The sequence below is a fragment of the Cynara cardunculus genome, assembly GCF_001531365.2.
Source record: "Cynara cardunculus var. scolymus isolate 2C chromosome LG 3, CcrdV1, whole genome shotgun sequence".
Lineage (NCBI taxonomy): Eukaryota > Viridiplantae > Streptophyta > Magnoliopsida > Asterales > Asteraceae > Cynara > Cynara cardunculus.
The window spans coordinates 28,915,487-28,921,086 of NC_037530.1; the positions used below are offsets into that span (position 1 = coordinate 28,915,487).

A 5,600-nucleotide genomic window follows, 5' to 3' on the forward strand; every position below is an offset into this window, starting at 1 on the left:
GAACATACTCAGTGATGATCGCTGGAACTGAAAATACAGAAACATAAATACAACGTGAAAGGGAAAAGGGATTATCATCAAATCACTGAGAGAGAGGATCAACAATACTTTTACCCTTTGGCCATTTACCTTGAAAATAGAGTTATCTTCCGGGTTTACCAAGTCCACTGCTCCATAAGGGTATACTTTAAAAACAAGAAAAGGCCCAGACCATCTAAACTTAATTTTTCCGGGGAATAACTTCAGTCTAGAATTAAACAAAAGAACATGCTGGCTTTCTCTCAACTCTCTGTGCTGTATTCTCTTGTCATGCCAACTTTTTGTTTTCTCTTTATAGAGCTTGGTATTTTCATAGGACAACAGCCTATGTTCATCCAGTTCACAGAGTTGCAACTTCCTTTTCAAACCATCATCTTTTAAAGAAAAATGTAATTCTTTTATGGCCCAATATGCTTTATGCTCAAGCTCTAACGGAAGATGGCAAGCCTTGCCATAAACTAGCTTGTATGGGGACATACCAATTGGTGTTTTGAAAGCGGAACTGTATGCCCATAAAGCATCATCTAGCTTGAATGCCCAGTCCTTCCTGTTAGGCTTGACAACCTTTTCCAGAATACTTTTTATTTCTTTGTTGGACAACTCTGCTAAGCCATTTGTCTGTGGGTGATAAGTTGTGGCTATTTTATGGTTAACATTATATTTTGCAAGAACTCCACTTAACAAATTATTTATAAAATGGGTACCCTCATCACTTATTAAGGCTCTGGGGGTACCAAACCGTGTGAAAATTTGCTTTTAAAGGAATTTAACCACAGTCTTGGCATCATTTGAAACACATGCCACAGCTTCTACCCATTTTGAGACATAATCTACAGCAACCAGTATGTATTGGCAGTTATTTGATAGGGGGAAAGGACCCATAAAGTCTATTCCCCATACATCAAATAACTTAACTTCCAGGATCCCATGTAGTGGCATTTCATTTCTTTTAGAAATGGAACCACTCCTTTGGCATTCATTGCATCTTTGTGCAAAGTTATGGGAATCCTTGAAAAAGTAGAAGCTTGGTGACATTGATACAACACTTTTGGAACACAGATTCTGGAAAGCACCTTTTTAAAAGCTGATCTGTACCAAGTTTAAACAAAAAGGGGTCATCTCGAAAATAAGACTTGACATCATGAAAAAATTTCATAAGCATGTGGCTTGTGTATTCAGACGATTTGATGCCACAAGCTAAGAAATTTGCTATATCAGCAAACCAAGGTGCGTTTTGTTGTTGCACCATCAAAATTATCTCATCCGGGAAGGTCTCTACAATGTCACCTCCCTCTATCTCAAGTTTCTCTAACCTAGATAAATGGTCTGCTATCTGATTTTTCACACTCTTCCTATCACGTATTTCCAAATCAAATTCCTACAATAACAACACCCACCTTATCAACCTAGGCTTTGCATCCTTCTTTGAAATCAAATATTTGATGGTTGCATGATCAGTATGAACAATTACCTTAGTCCCCATCAAGTATGATCTAAATCTCTCAAATGCAAACACTACGGCTAATAATTCCTTCTCCGTGGTGGTGTAGTTTATCTGTGTTTCATTCAAAATCTTACTTGCATGATAAATTGAATGAAACACCTTCTCTCTTCTCTGACCTAAGACAGCACCAACCGCTCAATCGCTCGCATCACACATAATTTCAAAAGGTTTGTTCCAATCTGGAGCAACTACCACTGGTGAAGTAATCAGGGCTTTCTTCAAAGTTTTGAATGCATTTCTACATTCATCATTAAAATCAAATTTTTGGTCATGTTGTAAGAGTAAATATAAAGGTTTTGAAATTTTTGAAAAATCCTTTATGAACCTTCTATAAAATCCTGCATGACCCAAAAAAACTCCTGATTTCTTTAACAGTGGTAGGTTCTGGTAGTTTTTCAATAACTTTGAGTTTTGCTTTATCTACCTCCACTCCTTTTTTAGAGATTAAATGCCCAGAACAATTCCTTCCTTAACCATGAGGTGAATTTCTCTCAGTTGAGGACCAAATCAGTTTCCTCACACCTCTCAAGACTCTTTTTTAAATTGTCCAAACAGTTGTCAAAAGATGAACCATATACAGAAAAATATCCATAAAGATTTCAATGGATTTTCCAAGCATATCTGAAAAAATGGACATCATACACCTCTGAAAGGTGGCAGGAGCATTGCACAGTCCAAATGGCATACGTCTGAAAGCAAAAGTGCCATAAGGACATGTGAAGGTGGTCTTTTCCTGGTCCTCGGGAGAAATAACTATTTGATTGTAACTTGAATAACCATCCAAGAAACAATAGTACTATTTGCCGGCTAATCTGTCTAACATTTGGTCAATGAAAGGTAGTGGAAAATGGTCTTTATGAGTAGCCTTGTTTAGCCTCCTATAGTCCATGCATATTCTCCAATCGGATACAACTCTGGTGGGGATAAGTTCTTTTTTTTTTTCATTTGTGATGACTGTGAACCCTCCTTTCTTGGGAACACACTGGACCGGACTAACCCAAGAACTATTGGCTATCGGGAAGATAATTCCTGCATCTAACCATTTCAAAATCTTCTTTTTTACTACCTCTTTCATAATAGGATTCAGCCTTCTTTGAGGTTCTATGGATGTGAAAATTTTATCCTCCAAGATGATCTTATGTTGACAAATTGAGGGACTAATCCCTTTCAGGTCATCAATGGTCCATCCTAAAGCCTTTTTGTGCAATTTCAACATATCCACTAGTTTCTTCTCTTGATGCAAGTCTAGGGTAGATGAGATAATGACAGACAATTTTCCTTCTTCTCCTAGAAAAACATATTTTAGATGGGATGGGAATTGCTTTAACTCCAGGTCAGGTGGTGATACTATGGACGGGGTGAAGTCTTTTTGTTCATTATTTTCCAAAAGTTCAAAAGCTAACACCTCTTCTGGCACAAAATCATTTCCTATTGCCTCTATTTCCTCAACCTTCTCTTCTTCTAATTCCTCTACACTCTCTTCTTCCAACCTAAGGCTTTTCTGAATTCCTTCCTCAACAACCTCTTCTTCTATTTCAGCTATGCCTGAACATTCTTCAGATAATCAGGATATTTTAAGGAGATGAAGACATTAAATGTGACCTTTTGGTCTTGAAGCCTCATGGTCAACTCTCCTTTCTCGACATCTATCAAAGTTCTTCCGGTGGCTAAGAGAGGTCTCCCTAAAATAATCGGAATGTCTTTATCAGCCTCAAAATCTAATACGATAAAATCTGCCGGAAATATGAACTTATCAACCTGTACCAATGCATCTTCAATCTTTCCCTTAGGGTATGCAGTGGATTTATTTGCCAACTGGAGGGTAACTATGGTGGATCTAGCTTCTCCTATGCCTAAGGTGTTAAGGATAGACAAAGGCATGAGGTTGATACTAGCTCCTAAGTCACATAGGGCTTTCCATATCTCCTTTCCACCTATTGAACAAGGAATGGTAAAACTCCCTGGATATTTAAGCTTAGGGGGTATGCTATTGGTCAAAAGTGCACTACATCCTTCGGTAAGAGCTACAGTCTCATACTCAGCCAACTTCTTCTTCTTGCTTAAGATGTCCTTCAGAAACTTAGCATAACTAGGCATTTGCTCAATTGTCTCAACAAGGGGTATGTTGATGTGCAATTCTTTAAACACATCCACTAATTTCTTAAAATGCAATTCCTCTTTCTAATTCATCAACCTTTGGGGGTAAGGAACATAAGGAGGGATTGGTTTTATCACATTCTTGCTTGGAGGCATTGAGCAAGATGGATCTTGAATGCCTTGAGTCTTTGTGTTGCTTTTTGGTGGTTCTGGTGGAATCTTAGTATCAAGCTTAGGGGTCTCTACAACCTCAGTCCCTTCTGACTTCTTCAGAGTATCCTCTGGAAAAAGTAAAGAGAAGTCTGATCTAGGGGGAACAAGAGTGGTGGTCTCAGATGCTTGCTTTTCTAAAGGTGGGACCAGTTCTTCTTTGACAGGGACTACTACTGGATTACTAGTTTCTGACAGTCTTGGTGTATTATCTTTCGGTATTTTTTCTGTCAACTCCTTCCCACTCCTAAGAGTCACTACTTTCACATGTTCTTTTTCTAGATCTCTCGGGACCTCTGTATTACTGGGCAAGGTACCAACGGCTCTACTGCTCTGGTTAAGCGCAAGTTGACTGACTTGAGTCTCTAAATTCCTGATGGCAGCACTTTGTTGATTAATCAAAGCTTGATTTTGGGCTTGAGCATGTGCTAAAAGCCCTTTGATCATTGCTTCCAAAGAAGATGATGATTATATCTGTGGAGGAGGTTTATTCTGAAAATGTAGCTAAGAATTCTGAAAACTTTGTTGGTGGTTCTGAGAGTTAGAAATGTTTGCATGATGATGTGGTTGGAAATTAGATGTTCCTTGTTGTTTATGGACTGGTGGATTTAAACTAGGATTGTTCTAAGAAAAGTTCGGGTGTTGTCTCCAACTGGCATTATATGTGTTAGAGTAAGGATTAGATCTGTTTTGAACATAATTTACTGATTCAGAATTATAAGTACAATGTTCATATAAATGATCCCCACCACAGCACACACATTGCACAGATAGGACTGTTGGAACAGATGTGTTAGCAGCTTGCTGTACTCCCTGACCAGAAGTTAAAATTTTCAATAAATTGGTCATGGAGATGAGCTAAGTTGTTAATGCAGTATATGCATCTACCTCATGTATTCCAGCAGTCTTTTTATGTGGCTGGACACGTGAGTCAGCCCAATGCCCATTGTTTGTAGATATCTTTTCCAGGATTTCATATCCCTCATTATAGGTCACGGCTGTGAAGGCTCCGCCTGCAGTCGCATCGAACATTTGTTTTGCCATGGTATTTAACCCATTGAAAAATGTCTCAAGTTGAATACAGTATGAATGTCATGGTGTGGGCATTTCCTCAACAGTTCTTTGAACCTTTTCCACGCGTCAGGAACAACTTCATCATCTAGTTGTTTAAAAAGACAGATTTCGTTTCTGGACTTAGCGTTCCTTGTTATTGGGAAATATTTTCGCAAAAAAAATTCCGCCATGTTACTCCAAGACGACACAGATCCCGGTGTTAAATAATTAAACTATGTTTTTGCCCGATCCCTCAATGAAAATGGAAATAAAGTAAGTCTTGGAGCGTCATTTGACACTCCCGGGATCAGGAAGGCATCTGTGGGCCTTCCAGATTAGAAAAGCGTCTCCTTCATCTTCATCTACATCATCAGCATCTCCAAATTTCATCTCCACCGTCACCATCTTCATGTATCTTTCATGGTGTGTTGGGTACACTGGATAAAACAGAATCGATCGAGAGCCATGTACCATATTTGATAGAACTTTTATGTAAAACAGACAAAAACATGGTAGAACAAAATGGAACTATTTCACCCTACCCTATATAAATGGATGAAACAAAGTAAAATTGATTCTATTTTAAAACATCAAATAAATTTTTATTTTACTTTTTATTTATTTTTAAAATTTTGTTTATTGCATTTTATTTTTTTTAAAGTTTCATTTTATTATCTTCAAAATATTAATTTTATTC

The 5,600-nt window shown here is 37.9% G+C and overlaps 1 non-coding gene across 1 annotated transcript; it reads left to right on the top strand.

Annotated features, from left to right (window-relative positions):
• Positions 1-4,939: 4,939 nt before the first annotated feature.
• On the top strand, positions 4,940-5,046 carry LOC112510583. Its single transcript, XR_003068961.1, has one exon. It is a non-coding gene; the product is annotated as a small nucleolar RNA R71 (small nucleolar RNA).
• The last annotated feature ends 554 nt before the right edge of the window (positions 5,047-5,600 follow it).